An 18,492-nucleotide genomic window follows, 5' to 3' on the forward strand; every position below is an offset into this window, starting at 1 on the left:
TAGGGTTAGGGTTAAGGTTAAGGTTAAGGGTATGATTAGGGTTAGGACAGGGATTAGGGTTAAGGTATCAATGAGTGTTAAGGTTAGGGTTAGGGTTAAGGTTAAGGGTATGATTAGGGTTAGGACAGGGATTAGGGTTAAGGTATCAATGAGTGTTAAGGTTAGGGTTAGGGTTAGGGTTAGGGTTAGGGTTAAGGTTAAGGGTATGATTAGGGTTAGGACAGGGATTAGGGTTAAGGTATCAATGAGTGTTAAGGTTAGGGTTAGGGTTAGGGTTAGGGTTAAGGTTAAGGGTATGATTAGGGTTAGGACAGGGATTAGGGTTAAGGTATCAATGAGGGTTAGGGTTAGGGTTAGGGTTAGGGTTAAGGGTATGATTAGGGTTAGGACAGGGATTAGGGTTAAGGTATCAATGAGTGTTAAGGTTAGGGTTAGGGTTAAGGTTAAGGGTATGATTAGGGTTAGGACAGGGATTAGGGTTAAGGTATCAATGAGTGTTAGGGTTAGGGTTAGGGTTAAGGGTATGATTAGGGTTAGGACAGGGATTAGGGTTAAGGTATCAATGAGTGTTAAGGTTAGGGTTAGAAGAAGTGGTTAGAGTCAGTGTGATCAGTTCTAGGGTTAGGGGTTGTTCCGGTGATGGCATAGGGGTATGTTGAGGGTTAGGTTTCGATTTCAGCATTAGAGTTAGGAGAGGTGGATTACGGGCTATTCCGGGGACGAGTTTCATACATACACACATCACATTGAATAAAAAAACCCTCCTGGATTACGCAAAGTGCGAAGTGTCAGAGAATTAACACCAAAACCAATTAAACAGATCATGGCACCATTGTTCCAGCTGCTGCTCAGACACCAGCCGAGATCAGGTGCCCTGTCATGCTGGGCACTGCACAGAATCCAGACGAGATCAGGGCCCCATCGCACCGGGCATTGCACAGCCCCAGAGTTAGAAGAATGTCCCTGCCCTCCAAAGAGCTCACAGCCAGAACAGACGCAGGCAGAATTATTTCCCACGCTTTACAAATGGGGAAACTGAGACACAGAGAAACCAGGTGACCTTCCCACAGTCACCACCAACTTCATCCATAAAGTCCACAAGATGGGGAATGACTCACCGCCAGATTACAACCACACTCAGCAGCCAGCAATGGGGAGAGCGGGGTAGGGGGGTGGGGGGAGCCATGCTGGGAGCCAGGACTCCTGAGTTCTCTCCCGAGCTCTGGTAGAGGAGGGGAGTCTAGTGGGTCAGAGCAGTGGGGCTGGGAGCCAGGACTCCTGGGATCTATCTACAGCTTGAGTCCATACCCTGAACCAGCCAGTTCCCCCACCCTGGTGCCAGCTGGGAGGGTACAGTGTTACCTAGGGGAACCAGGGCGCAGTACCCAGCCTGTCTGACTCACGGAAGACATCCCACCACCACCAGCCAGCCTCTGATTGAACCAAATCTGCATCAGGAGAAAGACTTACAAAAAGCAATGGAAAGGCCGTGGGAGACACACCTAAACCCCTGGGACAAGGGTGACAGGATTAAGGAAACTTCCCTAGCCTCATTTGCATCGAAGATGGGACAAGGAGGCATCTCCATTCAGGGCTGTCCTTAGGTATATATAGGTGCGCAGGGCACCATGAAATTTGGGTTGCCCCAAATTTCTTGGTGCCCTAGGCAGCTGCGTGCTGCATACGCGGGAGGACCAGTCTCAGCGACCAGCCCTATCCCTCGGCCAGCTCCCGCGTGGGCTGCACCCACTGCAAGGGGCAGGACTGTCCCTAGGGGGGTGTGGGGCCTGGGACAACTCCTTCTGCCCTGCCTCTTACCCTTCCCCCCTGCTCCGCCCCCAGCCCACCCCGTCCCACCTCTTCCCCCAGCAACCCCGCACTCACCGGCAGCGGCGGGAAGTGGAGCAGCCTGGCCCCAGCCCGCTCCACTCCGCCAGCTCCCAGCCGCCGCGCTCCGCTTCCCGCTGCCGGTGAGTGCGGGGAGGTTGGGGAAAGGGCGCCCCCCGCTGGCGGAGTAGAGCTGGCCGGGGCCGGGCTGCTCCACTTCCCACTGCTGCTGGTGAGTGGGGCGGGGGGGATCCCTTCCCCCAAGCCCCTTCCCCCGAGTGACACAGCTGGGGCCAGGGTGAGGGAAGTGGAGCGGGCTGCTTCTGGCCCCCCGCTGATCGCCCGGGCCACTCTGGGCCTATGGGGCCCCCAAAAGTGCCCCCCACAGCTCCTGCCTCCCAGACTCTGGAGGGGGGAGAGGCCTGGGGCCCCACACAGACCCCCATGGGGGGGCTGCGTAGGGTACCCAAATGGCTAGGGACCACCCTGTCTCCATTAGCAGACAGAATGGAGAACAGAGATTCCAAGGCAAGAACCTCAGGGAACCCTGGGGCCAGAAAAGCAGGGCAGCACTGCATGATGGGGGATCTCTGCTCCAGATGTTAACGATCCCATGCCTGCACACCCCCAGCTCAGCAGTTATCAGACCAATTCTAGTAATAAATCCTTTATTGGGAACCAAAATAGTGAAGCTCCCTAATTGCATTGTGAGCTCCCTCCAAGGGACACCGCCCATAACCAGGAATGATCAGCTCCCATGGTCTATCCTGAACAAAACAACTCTGGTATTCTCCCTTGTTTACACATCCACAAATCTAGTGTTCTCCCTGGAACCATTGTTGTTTCCTTACAAAAACCCCGACCCACACTCAAGTAAGTGTTCTGATGCCTGGATCCAAACTCTGCAACAGTTCCATGGGGACGTCATCTTCTCCTGACCGATCGTGCTGGGGGCTCTGCCTGTCTCCAGCACTCTGGACCCTCAGCTACCACCAACACCTGGGACCCCCGATCGATTCAATCTTCATGGAGTGGTGAGAAACCAGCTCTCTCTCTCTCTCTCTCTCTCTCTCTGTCTCTTAGGTGCAGCCTTCTGACCCTGACTGGTGTGATCAGTTAGAGTTTTGTAAACCTGACTTTTTATAATAAAATTTGAGCTGGATTTAATATTATCCCTGTTTTGTTTGTTTGGCTCCCCTGTGGTTCATCATCATCTTTTTCCTATTACGCCTCTGGTGTTTAGGGCAGTGACGAAGCTCTTCCGCTCCTGTCTGTTTTTGGCAAGTCTTTCAATGGTCCCCCAGGTCTGCCCCAGGTTTTTCAGCTCAGCTTCCACAGCTCTTCACGGTGTTGTTTTCGGGAGGCCTCGTTTTCGCTTGCTTTCAGGTGTCCATCTTATTGCTACTCTGGTGATGGAATCCGAAGCACATGGCCAATCCATCTCCAACGCCTCCTGGCAAAGATGGTGCTCAGATCCTCTTGGCTGCACTGTGTCAACAGATCTTGGTTTGAGATTGTTCTGGGCCAAAAGATACGGAGGATTTTTTTGGAGGCAGGTTGTACGGGATGAAGACAGTTTGGACATGTCAGACTTTCTCATTCCCCAGCCTTCTGCACTGTAACGTAGTGTTGAAAGTACACAGCTCTGATAAACCTTGAGTTTGGTTTTGGTGTTGTATTTTGATGATTTCCAGAGTGTATTTTAAGCTCCTGAAGGTGTTCCTGGCTTTATTGATTTTGTTCCGGATGTCCTGGCTTGTTCCACCATCCTGGCTGATGGTGCTGCCCAAGTATGTGAATGTTTCTACATTGGTGAGAACATAATCCTCTATCTGTACTGGTGATGGTGAGGCAATATTAAAGGTCATGATAGCTGTCTTATTGCAGTTGATTTTCAGTCCAATTTGCTGGTTGAATGAGTTGAGTCGAGTTGTTTTTCTTGTACATGGCGTTGGGTATGTGATTGGAGAGCGAGATCATCTGCAAAGTCCAGGTCTTCAAAGGATGAGAAGAGCGTCCATTTAAAGCCTCTTGGCATGTCTTCTGTTGTACGCCGCACCACCCAGTCGATGTCCATGCTGAAGAGCACTGCAGACATGACACACCCCTGACGTACTCCTGTTTTGACTTCAAAACGGAGCTCACTGTGATCAACACGGCATGTAAAGTTGAAATAGAAGCTTCTGATGACGTTGATTATACGGAAAGGAATTCCATACGCCCGCAGACTACGCCAGAGGCTGGCCCTGTGACGACTGTCAAAAGCCTTCTCAAAGTCTGTGAAATGTATGCAGAGTTGCCATTGCCATGCTAAGCACTGTTCTCTTATGTTTCATGGAATGAAGATCTGGTCTGTGCATCCACGCCTTTCCCGAAAACCAGCTTGCTCTTTGCTGAGAACACTATCAGCTGCCTCTGATATACGCTGGGCTATGATCTTACACAATTCTTTGCTTGGCACAGAGAAAAGTGTGATACCATGCCAGTTATTACAATCACTGAGTTCCTGTCTTTGGTATCCTCACTACAACTATAGATAGACAGATCCCTGCAGCGCCCAAAAATCCTGTGGGGTTTGCTCATCAAGCGGGTTACGACCAGAACCATTGTAACGTGGAAGTGGGGATAGGGACGTGCTGAACCAGGGACACAGGAGGGTGGCAGATTGAAAGTGCTGGTCGACCCGGCCTGCTCAGGTGTGCTCTATTCTGGTGCGGTGCCGATGGCCTATGAGGGTGTGAGGGTGACAGCTTGGAGGTGCTGTTTGACCCAGCCTGCTGAGTCCAGGGACATCTAAGGGGTCAGCTTGGGAGTGCTGATTAACCCGGCCCTCTCAGATGGGCTCTGTTAATGTGGGTGTGTTTGTCTGATTCTGGGGCTGGAAGAACCCAGCCCTGGGGAACCGAGGTCCTTCAGGATAGCGCCATTGGGAGGGAACTGGCAGAAGGGAAAAGTCGAGCTCCGTATGAGAACACAAGTGACACAAGCGGTACGTGGATAAAATTACAGACCCTCCCCCCCACCCCCCAGAAGAGTAACCCTAATAAATGAGCATACCCCAAAGTAACAGGCAAAGCTGGTAACAATAGGTCCCATTCCCTGACCCCCCTTTGGCCAGCTGGGAGCCAGAGCCCCTTGAGAGAAAAGGCCCCCTGAGCCAGTCCATCCCCCCTACACCAGGTGACACTCAGCCTTGGCGCTGGCCTTGCTCTTGCTGGCGGGGAGGGAGGACTGGCCGGAGACCTCGCTGAAGGCGCCTTCAAAGGCCGACAGCACCGAGCTCCGGAGCTTCTCCCTGAAATCCCGGCCCACAAAGACGTAGAGGAGGGGGTTGAGGCAGCTGTTGAGATAGGCCAGGGCTGAGGCCAGTGGGATCCCCACTGCCAGGAGCGACTGGAGCTGGGGCGTCACCGCAGTGACCGACACCTCCAGGAAGGAGAAGACGTGGTAGGGGAACCAGCAGAGGAAGAAGGCCGTCACCACGGCCACCATGATCTTGTAGGGCCTGCCAGAGCGGGCCAGCTGGTTCCGCCTCATCTTGGCCGCGATGACCACATAGCAGGCCAGGATGATGGCAAATGGCACCAGAAAGCCAGCCACGAACCGGGTCAGCACCACGGCCCGGTGCCGACTCTCCCTCAGCCCAGCCATCTCCTCCGCCTGGAAGCCATCCGACAGGGCGTAGTTGTTGTAGCAGTGAGTGACATTCTCCTGAAAAGGGGAGCTCCTGGTGTCCCGGAAAACCACATAGGGGCAGCTGAGAGCAAGGGCTGCCAACCACACGGCCATGGCCACCAGGGAGGCCAGCCGGGGCGAGCGGTGGTTCTGGGCCCAGACCGGCCAGGCCACGGTGATGCAACGGTCGGCGCTGATGGCGATGAGGAGGAAGACGCTGGCGAACATGTTGAGGAAGGCCACGGCGGTGTTGATCTTGCACAAGGCCCGGCCAAAGGGCCAGTGGAAGCCCAGGGCCACATAGGCCACGGCGAGGGGGAGGAAGAAGGTGAAGATGAAGTCGGCTACGGCCAGGTTGAGGAACCAGATGGCGTTGACCGTCCTCTTCATCTGAAAGCCGGTGATGAAAATGACCAGCCCATTGCCCGTCACCCCCAACACAAAGGCGATGGAATAGATCACCATGGAGACCACGTGCATGGTGCCACGCAACCTGGCTCCGGCCTCCAAGCTGGAGTCATCCTCGTAGTCTCCATCATAGTCGTAGGGGGAGGAGGCGTTTTCGGCCATGCTGAAGAAGAAGCTGCAGGAAAGGAGTCATTGGACATAAGGGGAAAGGCCCCGTGCCCCATTCCCCACCCATCCTGAGCCAGCCAGTCCCCACCATGGGGCTGGATGGGGGCCAGCACCCCCTAGAGGGGAAAGTTTGCATGTCTCATTCCCCACTCACACTGCCCCCTTAAGTCAGCAAGACCCCCACTCTGGGCTTGGATTGGGGCCAGTGCCCCCTAGAGGGGAAAAGCCGCATGCCCCATTACCTGCCCCCCTGAGCCAGCCAGTCCCCGCCCTGGGGCCAGATCTGAGCCAGGGCCCCTGACGGGGGAAAGGCCTCCAGTCCCATGTCCAGCCCTCCTGAGCCAGCCAGTCCCCGCCCTGGGGCCAGATCTGAGCCAGGGCCCCTGACGGGGGAAAGGCCTCCAGTCCCATGTCCAGCCCTCCTGAGCCAGCCAGTCCCCGCCCTGGGGCCAGATCTGAGCCAGGGCCCCTGATGGGGGAAAGGCCTCCAGTCCCATGTCCAGCCCTCCTGAGCCAGCCAGTCCCCGCCCTGGGGCCAGATCTGAGCCAGGGCCCCTGACGGGGGAAAGGCCTCCAGTCCCATGTCCAGCCCCCCTGAGCCAGCCAGTCCCCGCCCTGGGGCCAGATCTGAGCCAGGGCCCCTGACGGGGGAAAGGCCTCCAGTCCCATGTCCAGCCCCCCTGAGCCAGCCAGTCCCCGCCCTGGGGCCAGATCTGAGCCAGGGCCCCTGACGGGGGAAAGGCCTCCAGTCCCATGTCCAGCCCTCCTGAGCCAGCCAGTCCCCGCCCTGGGGCCAGATCTGAGCCAGGGCCCCTGACGGGGGAAAGGCCTCCAGTCCCATGTCCAGCCCTCCTGAGCCAGCCAGTCCCCGCCCTGGGGCCAGATCTGAGCCAGGGCCCCTGACGGGGGAAAGGCCTCCAGTCCCATGTCCAGCCCTCCTGAGTCAGCCAGTCCCCGCCCTGGGGCCAGATCTGAGCCAGGGCCCCTGACGGGGGAAAGGCCTCCAGTCCCATGTCCAGCCCCCCTGAGCCAGCCAGTCCCCGCCCTGGGGCCAGATCTGAGCCAGGGCCCCTGACGGGGGAAAGGCCTCCAGTCCCATGTCCAGCCCTCCTGAGCCAGCCAGTCCCCGCCCTGGGGCCAGATCTGAGCCAGGGCCCCTGACGGGGGAAAGGCCTCCAGTCCCATGTCCAGCCCCCCTGAGCCAGCCAGTCCCCGCCCTGGGGCCAGATCTGAGCCAGGGCCCCTGACGGGGGAAAGGCCTCCAGTCCCATGTCCAGCCCCCCTGAGCCAGCCAGTCCCCGCCCTGGGGCCAGATCTGAGCCAGGGCCCCTGACGGGGGAAAGGCCTCCAGTCCCATGTCCAGCCCCCCTGAGCCAGCCAGTCCCCGCCCTGGGGCCAGATCTGAGCCAGGGCCCCTGACGGGGGAAAGGCCTCCAGTCCCATGTCCAGCCCTCCTGAGCCAGCCAGTCCCCGCCCTGGGGCCAGATCTGAACCAGGGCCCCTGATGGGGGAAAGGCCTCCAGTCCCATGTCCAGCCCTCCTGAGCCAGCCAGTCCCCGCCCTGGGGCCAGATCTGAACCAGGGCCCCTGACGGGGGAAAGGCCTCCAGTCCCATGTCCAGCCCTCCTGAGCCAGCCAGTCCCCGCCCTGGGGCCAGATCTGAGCCAGGGCCCCTGACGGGGGAAAGGCCTCCAGTCCCATGTCCAGCCCTCCTGAGCCAGCCAGTCCCCGCCCTGGGGCCAGATCTGAGCCAGGGCCCCTGACGGGGGAAAGGCCTCCAGTCCCATGTCCAGCCCTCCTGAGCCAGCCAGTCCCCGCCCTGGGGCCAGATCTGAACCAGGGCCCCTGACGGGGGAAAGGCCTCCAGTCCCATGTCCAGCCCCCCTGAGCCAGCCAGTCCCCGCCCTGGGGCCAGATCTGAGCCAGGGCCCCTGACGGGGGAAAGGCCTCCAGTCCCATGTCCAGCCCTCCTGAGCCAGCCAGTCCCCGCCCTGGGGCCAGATCTGAACCAGGGCCCCTGACGGGGGAAAGGCCTCCAGTCCCATGTCCAGCCCCCCTGAGCCAGCCAGTCCCCGCCCTGGGGCCAGATCTGAGCCAGGGCCCCTGACGGGGGAAAGGCCTCCAGTCCCATGTCCAGCCCCCCTGAGCCAGCCAGTCCCCGCCCTGGGGCCAGATCTGAGCCAGGGCCCCTGACGGGGGAAAGGCCTCCAGTCCCATGTCCAGCCCCCCTGAGCCAGCCAGTCCCCGCCCTGGGGCCAGATCTGAGCCAGGGCCCCTGACGGGGGAAAGGCCTCCAGTCCCATGTCCAGCCCTCCTGAGCCAGCCAGTCCCCGCCCTGGGGCCAGATCTGAACCAGGGCCCCTGATGGGGGAAAGGCCTCCAGTCCCATGTCCAGCCCTCCTGAGCCAGCCAGTCCCCGCCCTGGGGCCAGATCTGAACCAGGGCCCCTGACGGGGGAAAGGCCTCCAGTCCCATGTCCAGCCCTCCTGAGCCAGCCAGTCCCCGCCCTGGGGCCAGATCTGAGCCAGGGCCCCTGACGGGGGAAAGGCCTCCAGTCCCATGTCCAGCCCTCCTGAGCCAGCCAGTCCCCGCCCTGGGGCCAGATCTGAGCCAGGGCCCCTGACGGGGGAAAGGCCTCCAGTCCCATGTCCAGCCCTCCTGAGCCAGCCAGTCCCCGCCCTGGGGCCAGATCTGAACCAGGGCCCCTGACGGGGGAAAGGCCTCCAGTCCCATGTCCAGCCCCCCTGAGCCAGCCAGTCCCCGCCCTGGGGCCAGATCTGAGCCAGGGCCCCTGACGGGGGAAAGGCCTCCAGTCCCATGTCCAGCCCTCCTGAGCCAGCCAGTCCCCGCCCTGGGGCCAGATCTGAGCCAGGGCCCCTGACGGGGGAAAGGCCTCCAGTCCCATGTCCAGCCCCCCTGAGCCAGCCAGTCCCCGCCCTGGGGCCAGATCTGAACCAGGGCCCCTGACGGGGGAAAGGCCTCCAGTCCCATGTCCAGCCCCCCTGAGCCAGCCAGTCCCCGCCCTGGGGCCAGATCTGAGCCAGGGCCCCTGACGGGGGAAAGGCCTCCAGTCCCATGTCCAGCCCCCCTGAGCCAGCCAGTCCCCGCCCTGGGGCCAGATCTGAGCCAGGGCCCCTGACGGGGGAAAGGCCTCCAGTCCCATGTCCAGCCCCCCTGAGCCAGCCAGTCCCCGCCCTGGGGCCAGATCTGAGCCAGGGCCCCTGACGGGGGAAAGGCCTCCAGTCCCATGTCCAGCCCTCCTGAGCCAGCCAGTCCCCGCCCTGGGGCCAGATCTGAACCAGGGCCCCTGATGGGGGAAAGGCCTCCAGTCCCATGTCCAGCCCCCCTGAGCCAGCCAGGACTCAAAATATTTAGCTGCATGGTACCAAGGAAACTGGGTAATCGCATCCAACTGTCACTTTCCCAGCTCCAGCCGCGTTGCCACATCGCTGTGGTTACTGGCTGGGCTAGGAAAACCCTGAGGTTGGGCAACTTCATTCTGGAGCCAGGATGCTGGTCACTCAGCCGGGAACACCACAGATGTGTTGGATGGTCCCCGGTCCAACACACCTCCCCCCTCCACCCCCGCCCCCCAGCTTAGTCAGACTCTTCCCCGGCTCAGCACAGTAGGGAGAGACCCTGAGATGCCCAGCGCAGACCCGGCTCCTGCCAACTGCGACGGCTTCCCCGAGCTCTCAGCTCTTCTCTGAGCACAACGGGCCAGGAGGCTGGGAGCCAGGACTCCTGGGTTCTCTCCCTAGCTCTGGGAGGGGAGTGAGGGCTACTGGTTACAGCAGGAGGGGGCTGGGAGCCAGGACTTCTATCCATCCATCCCCATACATCCCATCTATCTCTCTGCCTATGTATCTACCAGCTACTACAGTGATGAAGATAGATAGATAGATAGATAGATAGATGGGGTGGCTGGGGACAGACAGACGGACGATAGGTTTGCTCATGCTGGCCTGGCAGGTTTGTTACCTTGTTCCTGATTCTCTCCTCTGCTGGCTTCGTGATTCGCTCCCTCTCTCCCTGATGCCCCCGAGTGTCTGCAGTGATCCTGGTGCCGCCGGTGGCTATGGGGAGGTGCCAGGAAATGGGGCGGGAGGTGTGGGGGGGTGCTGGACGTGGTGCTTCCCCCAGCCCTTGTCTCTGTCCTGGCACCAGGCTGCTCTCTGCTCTGGGCTTCTCTGTGCAGCGGGGGGAGTGCAGGGGTTGTGGAGACATTGTGGGGGTCTGTGTGTTGGGGAGATTGGGGGGCTGTGTTTGGAGGGGTTGAGGAAGTATGGAGGTTGTGTTTGGGGGTTCTGGGGAGCTGTGGGGGTGGGGGCCTGTGTTGGGGTGCTGGGGGGAGACTGTGGGGCATTGTTGGAGGCTGTTGGAGGGATTGGGGGACTGTATTTGGGGAGAAATTGGAGAGTTGGGGGTATTAAAGGGGCTGTGTTTGTGGGGGGTTCTGGGAAGCTGAGAGGGGTGGAGGCCTGTGTTGGTGCTGTGGGGAGGACTGTGGGGTGTTGTTGGGGGTCTGTGTTTGAGATGATTGGAGGCTGTGGGGGGCTGGGGGCATTATAAGGGCTGTGTTTGTGGGGGGTTCTGGGGAGCTGTGGGGGCCTGTGTTGGGGATGCTGTGAGGAGGACTGTGGGGCATTGTTGGGGGGCTGTGTGTTGGAGGCTGTTGGGGGCATTCAGGGGCTGTGTTGGGGGAAATTGGGGGGCTCGGAGGAATTAAGTGGGCTTTGTTTGTGGGGGATTGTGGGGAGCTGTGGGGGGGGCCTGTATTGGGATGCTGTGGAGGACTGTGTGGCTTTGTTGGGGGGCTGTGTTTGGGGGGATTGGGGTCTGTGGGGGGTTGGGTGCATAATGGGGGCTGTGTTTTGGGGGGGTTCTGGGGAGTTCTAGGGTAGGGGCCTGTATTGAGGTGCTGTGAGGAGGACTGTGGGGTGTTTTTGGGGACCTGTGTTGGGTGGTTGTTGGGCGGGGGAACTGGGGGGGGGCTCTGTTTGGGGGAGGGGCTGCTGAGCCAGCCTCCATGAGGGGAGTGGGGTCTGTGTCTCCGTCAGTCTGTCAGTCATCCGTCCCCCCAGCACCACTGCTCGTTCCCACAGAGACAATTCGATCCAGACTTTTACATCCCCCCCACCCCGGCGCAGGGTCTGATATCTCCCCGTTAAATGACTCAGCCCTTCCCAAACAAGGGCCATGGCAATTCCCCCTCCCCAGCTCTGCCGGTGCCCCTCACTCCCGACCCGCAGCCCCTGCTAGCCCAGCTCTGGCGTGGGGGTGGTGCCTAGTGGGCTCTGGCCGGGGCTTTGGGGGGGGGGGGGGAGATCAGGACTACTGGCTTTACGCCAGCCTGTGCCCCGAACCTGGAGGTGGAGCAACCCAACAAACTCAGCACACAGCGGTGGGTGCCCTCAGACCACATCCTCGCCCCGACGGGTCACAGGGGCCGGGTCCATCCGCGGCTCTGGATCTACCCGTGGAAACACAAACAGTCGTTAGCCAAACCCCAACCCCAGGAAAACAAAGCCGGCTAAAAACCTCTTGACGAAGCAAAATTCCCGGCTGCCCGGTGGGCAGAGAGAGAAACACCAAAAGCCCCCGGCCGGGCCAGCGTCGGACCCGCCCGGGTCGGCCCGCTGCTGGCCGAGGAATTTCCCACGGGGCAAGGGAGGTGGGACGCCCTGGGGCGACGCCGCTGGGCTCCTGCCTCCGGTTCCGGGGCCCACGGCTCACGAAGGACGTTGGCCGGCTGGGGAGGGCTCAGAGAAGGGCCGGGAGGACAACGAAAGGGTTAGGAGACCTGCCTTAGAGCGAGAGGCTCCAGGGCTTTAACTCCGTGGTTCTCACCCTTTTTCATCTGCGGGCCCCTAAAAACTTTCACCTGCAGCTGCAGACCCCTTGGGAAATCTTAGCCAGCGCCTGCGGGCCCCCGGGGCTCCGCTGACCCACAGGTTCGCGAAGGGGTGAGTTGAGCCTGTCTGTCCGTACCGACCCGGGGAGCAAATAATCAGGCAGGAAACAAGGCGACACGTGTGACCCAAGCGGGGGATGAACTGGGGGGCAGTGGGAGGGCTGCCCAAGGGGCCTGGTGGCATCTCGGCCCCCAGAAATTTTTCAATCAGGCTGGTTCGGTCGATGGGGACGGAAGAAAAGTCGTGGTGGGGGGGGTCACATCACAAATGTTTGGGGGATTTCGATTTGTTGGCTGGATTTGAGAAGGGACAAATCATTGGAAGTGTCAAAAATATTTACCAAAAAGGGGAAATGGAGGGGGGGGTGCGTGCACGTGTGGGTGTGTGTGACCCTGCTGCCCCCTGCTGGAGGGGGCAGGCCCTGCTCTGTGTGTGAGTGTGGGGGGGTGAGACCCTGCTGCCCCCTGCTGGAGGGGGCAGGCCCTGCTCTGTGTGTTGCTTTATAGCATGTCTGTGTGTTCATGTCTGTTTCTGTGTGTTGCTATGTACGGTATGTATCTGTCACTATAGAGATATATTATGCGTATTCTGGGTGTGTGGGTTCTCTTTGGGTGTGTCAGAGTGTCTCTGTCCAGCCCCATCGCTCCCCTACCCCCCAGCTCATCATGATCCCCCCAGGGGCCCTGCAGTCGCTCGCCGGGCTACAGGCCGAAGCCGGCTGCCACCCACCGGCCCCTGAGCTACGGCCGCCCTCCCGTCCCAGCCACGGGGGAGTGGCCGTGGTTAGTGCCGGGGCTGGGTGACACATGGCCCAGCGCAGCCAGCGCGGCTGCGGCAGGAAGGGGCCGTGGGAGGATGTGGCTGACTCTGCCCCCAGTTGTGGTTGGGATCGAGGAAGTGTGCGGGGGGTGGGGAATCGCCAGGGGGTGCTTGGGAAGGATTCAACTCCAGAGCCATGATCCAGTCAGCACAGAGACGGACCACAGAGTCTACACCCCTTCCTGCCGCGCTGACCCCCCCCCAGCTCTAACCACTAGACCCCATTCCCCTCCCAGAGCCGGGGGGAGAACCCAGAAGTCCTGGCTTCCAGCCCCCCCTTGCTCTAACCACTAGACCCCACTCGCTAGACCCCACTAGCCCCCCTGCTCTAACCCTGTCAAGGCTGAATCCCCACTCTGGCACTTCGAGTGCAGAAGTGGGGGCCTGAAAGGATTTTAAAAGTTAATATTGGCCACTCCAGGCTTATATTAAACTTCCAAGGTTCCAGCTTTTCTCTGATCTTGGCTTGGTAAACGCTGCCACCTCGAAATGCAAAAACCCCCTTGGACCCAGGCAGGCGCACTTGGGAATTCCTCCCTGGGGGGTACCCTCAAGCCCTTGCAGCCCCCTTCCCGGAAAGAGCTGAGAAAGAAAACAAAGGAAATTAGCTGTTGCCACCAGCTAATCAAATAACACACACAAACTTCTTCGGACACAACGATCCAAATCTTGTTCTTAAAAAAGGTAAATTTTATTAAAACCCAAAAGAAAGAAAATACATCTGGAGTTGAGGCTTTTGCTAGACCTTAAAAGAGCCATTCCAAAAACCAAGCACCCAAACGAGCGTCCTTGGGGGTTCAGCATAAAGGTTACAAGGCAACAAAAGCATCTGGGGTTTAGCACAGAGGAGTCCAAGAGTCAAAATAAAGAAATAAACCTGATCACGTCTCTTTAAACATTCCCTGTCCCAGTGATTCCTTCCAGGTATGGGAAATAATTTTTCAGACTTGGTTCACACCTCACGCAGCGTTCCTGCCTCTCGCAGGGCTGCTCCCTGACCCTGAAGCTCAGAGAACAACAGACAAAGGGAAAGTTTCTTTTCCCATTTTAAAAAGTTCTCGCCCTCCCATTGGCTCTTTTGGCCAGGTGCCCACTTTCTTTCTTGACCTCGGGGACTTTTTAACCCTTCACAGGTAAAGGAAGCAGAGAACAGCTACCAAGAGGGATTTTACAGCTAACTGGCTGGCTGGGTGTCCATCAGAGGCAGCTACCCCCCCCCACCTCCTTCATTTATCACAGTCCCCTAGACACCACTCCGCTCCCAGGGCCAGGGAGAGAACCCAGGAGTCCTGGCTCCCAGCTCCCCCCTGCCCCAGACTGTAATGCATCAGCCCCAGCTGGATTTAGTCCGATCAGCACACGCTGTGAGGGGTCTAGGCCTGGGGTGTGGATGAGCGGACAAGGTGCAATGCACAATTTCGTCAGCAGGTGGCAGCTGAATCATTCCAGAACATACAGGCGACTTCTGGGTTCTCTCCCGGGCTCTGGGAGGGGAGTGGGGTGGAGTGGTTAGAGCAGGGGGCTGGGCACTAGGACTCCTGGGTTCTATCCCCAGCTCTGGGAGGGGAGTGGGGTCGAGTGGTTAGACTGGGGGGCTGAGCACCAGGACCCATAGAATCAGAGAACTGGAGGGGACCTGGAGGGGTCATCTACTTCAGTCCCCTGCACTCAAGGCAGGACTAAGTATTATCTAGACCAGGGGTGGGCAAACTACGGCCCGGGAGCCACACCTGGCCCTTCAGACGTTTTAATCCGCCCTCGAGCTCCCGCTGGGTACCAGGGTCCAGGGATTTCCCCGCTCTGGCGCTCCAGCTGGGGAGCGGGGACAGCTGCGCGTACCGTGGCTCCGTGCAGCATGTCCTCCCTCTGGCTCCTACACGGAGGGGCAGTCAGGGGGCTCCGCACGTTGCCCCCACCCCAAGCGCTGCCTCTGCATCTCCTATTGGCTGGGAACTGTGGCCAATGGGAACTGCAGGGGCAGCGCCTGCAGACAGGGCAGCGCGCAGAGTTGCCTGGCCGCGCCTCTGCATAGGATCCTGAGGGGGGACATGCCTCTGCTTCCGGGAGCTGCTTGAGGTAAGCACCACCTGGAGCCTGCACCCCCGACCCCCTCCTGCACCCCAACCCCCTGCTCCAGCCCTGATCCCTCTCCCACCCTCCAAATCCCTTGGTCCCAGCCCGGAGCACCCTCCTGCACCCCCAACTCCTCATCCCCAGCCCCACCCAGAGCCCGCACCCCCAGCCGGAGCCACACCTGCCTTGCACCCAGACCTCCTGCCCCACCCCAGAGCCTCCTCCTACACCCTGAACTCCTCATTTCTGGCCCTACCCCAGAGCCGGCACCCCCAACCGGAGCCCTCACGCCCTCCCACACCCCAACCCCCAATTTCGTGAGCATTCATGGCCCGCCATAAAATTTCCATACCCAGATGTGGCCCTCGGGTCAAAAAGTTTGCCCAGCCCTGATCTAGACCGTCCCTGGGTTCTCTCCCCGGCTCTGGGAGGGGAAGGCGGTGTAGTGCTTAGAGCAGGGTGGGAGGGGGTTGGCACATCCCTCCGGCTCCTGCTTTGCCTCAGTGACAGGAGGGCGGCCCCAGGGGACGGGTGTTGCCTGGGGCGGAGGTTCCCAGGCAGCTGGAGAGGAAGTGTCAGAGCCCTGAGCCATGGGCTGATTATGGCTGAGCACAGACTGTTTGGGAGAAGGCTACCCTGCTGCCATGGCAACGGGGGCCCCGCCAGCCTCTGACCGCTAGATCCCGCTGCCCTCCCTGAGCCGGGGAGAGAACCCAGGTGTCCTGGCTCCCAGACCCCCACCCCCTCTAACCACTAGATCCCACTGCCCTCCCTGAGCCGGGGAGAGAACCCAGGTGTCCTGGCTCCCAGACCCCCACCCCCTCTAACCACTAGATCCCACTGCCCTCCCTGAGCCGGGGAGAGAACCCAGGTGTCCTGGCTCCCAGACCCCCATTCCTCTAACCACTAGATCCCACTGCCCTCCCTGAGCCGGGGAGAGAACCCAGGTGTCCTGGCTCCCAGACCCCCACCCCCTCTAACCACTAGATCCCACTGCCCTCCCTGAGCCGGGGAGAGAACCCAGGTGTCCTGGCTCCCAGACCCCCATTCCTCTAACCACTAGATCCCACTGCCCTCCCTGAGCCAGGGAGAGAACCCAGGTGTCCTCGCTCCCAGACCCCCACCCCCTCTAACTACTAGATCTCACTGCCCTCCCTGAGCCAGAGAGAGAACCCAGGCGTCCTAGGTCCCAGATCCCCATTCCTCTAAACACTAGATCCCGCTGCCCTCCCTGAGTTGGGGAGAGAACCCAGGTGTCCTGGCTCCCAGACCCCCACCCCCTCTAACTACTAGATCTCACTGCCCTCCCTAAGCCGGGGAGAGAACCCAGGAGTCCCAGCTCCCAGCAGCCTCCTGCTCTAACCACTAGATCCGCTGCCCTCCTGAGTCATGGTGCCATTCCCTTGTTTCCCCGATTGCCCAATGTCCAGTCTGGGCTGGGGAGTGCCTAACTGAGATAAGGGCTGAGTCAGCCCCTTGTGCAGAGCACATGCTGGGAATGCTTCTCCCTGGGCCATGCCCCGTCCCAGTATGTGCCAGGGAGGCTGCCATAGCAGGATGCGTACCTGTGGGGGGAGCCTCTGGGATCCCGGGTGAACCTGCAGCTCCCCCACCCCCACCCCATCTCTGGGACTGGGACACCTACCTCCTCGAGAAGCTGCAGTCTCCCCAGTGGCAGGGAGTCCTACGGGGTAACAGTGTGGGAGCTCAGTAGGGCAATGCCTGGCACAGTGGGGTCTGGCTAACACTGCTAATCCCCAGTGGCAGGGAGTCCCATGGGTTAATCCCAGTCGCCAGGAGTCTCTCAGGTTAAACCCGCTGATGCCCAGTGGCAGGGAGTCCCACGGGTTAGGCCCACTAATCCCCAGTGGCAGGGAGTCTCCTATACCCCTGTTTTGCCATGAGTCCCGTTCCCTGGTTTGCCATGCTCACCAATCTGTCCATTGCTTCACAGCTCTGATCCCCGGGCAGGACTAGGGTGGGGTGCATGAGGTCAAAGCTGATGGGATCAGCAAAGCCAGGAACTCCCCGTTCACACCCTTGCAGGCTGCAGACTCAGGGATCCTGGAAGCTGGAGTCAGAGGGCACCGGAGTGGGGGGGTGTTAGTAGGGCTGGGGTTATGGAGGGGCTGGGGCAGCCAAGTCAAGGAGCTCTGTGGGGACAGGGTCAGCGAGATCAAGGGGGCAGAGGTGGGTCTGGGGACCTGAGGTTAGGGAGCGGCTGGAGGTTACGAGGTTGGGGACAGGGGTGTGGGACGGTCTGGGAAGGAGTTGGGGGCGGGGAGGCCAGCAGCTGGGGGTCTCCAGGACAGAGATCCAGCCCCTTGGCTGGTGGGGGGTGGGGGGCAATAACCTCCCTAGACTGTCGGGTGGTGGAGCGGCAGCTGCTCAGATGGGTTACACTGGCACATATTGGGGCATATTCCCTCTGCGAGGCAAAGCAGAGGGTAGGACGCCTGGGTCCTCTCCCCGGCCCTGCCACATGTCCTGTGCCCTCTGGAAAGGGGGCAGGATCATCCGGCTGCCTTTGGACAGGGCCAGGAGCCTGGAGCAGAGAGATTCATGGCTGAGGAGCGGGGATTACACCAGCCGGACGCTTGGGTCCCAGCTCAGGGCAGAGGTCTTGTAGCTCAGACACATGCCCCCCCTCACCGTGCTTCCCCTGTCCCAGCATGGGTGTGGAGGGAGTTGAGTCCCTGTGGTCCATCCAGGGGGTGGGTTAGTGTCCATATGGGGGAGGGGGGGGGCTGGTGCTGAGACCCGGCAGACTCCATTCACACATGAGGCCACTGAACCCCCTAACCCAAAGCCAGCCAGTCTTTCCCTCCCCGCCCCCGAGGGAAAGGCCCCCTATCCCGGTCCCCATTCCCCTTGAGGGGGGAGATGGGAGAGGAAATGAGCAATCCAGCCCTGCCCCCCAGGTGTGCGGAGGGGGGTTGTCCAAGGGGCTTGGCACAACCTAGAACCATGCCAGGAATGCGGCGCACGGTAACCACAGGGCTGCACCTGAATTCCCGGAACCCCAAACCCCACCCCCATTGCTAGCCCCGGCTCCCAGCCCCCCACCCCGGCAGGGATGGGGGGGGCTGCGAGACACACGGCCCAGCCCCCGCCCTCCCACACTTTACTCCCCCCACCCACACATGTGCCTCCTTGAAAACTTCCCCAGTGGGAGGGCAGCGGGGGAGAGGGGGGCAGCTCAGCAGAGTGGGGTGGGGGGATCTGTGGGGCAGGGGCTGGCAAAGCGCAGAGGGAGGGGCGGGGGTTGTGGGGGGGGGCTGGGCTGGAGTTCATGGGAAAGTGCATGACGGGGGGGGTGGCGGGGGCACTTTATTGCTCAAGTCCCATCTATTTATTTTGTTGCCACCCTGACAACGGGCTCGTCCGGGGCAGAATAAGGGAGGGTCCCACCGTCAGCCCCAGGGCTGGGCTGGCGGGGGGCTGCGGGTCGGGAGTGAGGGGCACCGGCAGAGCTGTGGGGGGGGGGGGCGAGCCCCAGGGCTGGGCTGGCGGGGGGCTGCGGGTCGGGAGTGAGGGGCACCGGCAGAGCTGTGGGGGGGGGCGAGCCCCAGGGCTGGGCTGGCGGGGGGCTGCGGGTCGGGAGTGA

The 18,492-nt window shown here is 60.5% G+C and overlaps 1 pseudogene across 1 annotated transcript; it reads right to left on the reverse strand.

Annotated features, from left to right (window-relative positions):
• Positions 1–4,922: 4,922 nt before the first annotated feature.
• Positions 4,923–10,116, reverse strand: LOC311512813 (chemerin-like receptor 1 pseudogene; annotated as a pseudogene). Its single transcript, XR_014714642.1, has 2 exons — positions 10,060–10,116; positions 4,923–6,085 (listed from the first exon to the last, which is right to left on the reverse strand). The product of XR_014714642.1 is annotated as a chemerin-like receptor 1 pseudogene (transcript).
• Between the last annotated feature and the right edge of the window lie 8,376 nt (positions 10,117–18,492).

The sequence above is a fragment of the Lepidochelys olivacea genome, assembly GCF_965140295.1.
Source record: "Lepidochelys olivacea isolate rLepOli2 genome assembly, chromosome: 24".
Taxonomy (NCBI): domain Eukaryota; kingdom Metazoa; phylum Chordata; order Testudines; family Cheloniidae; genus Lepidochelys; species Lepidochelys olivacea.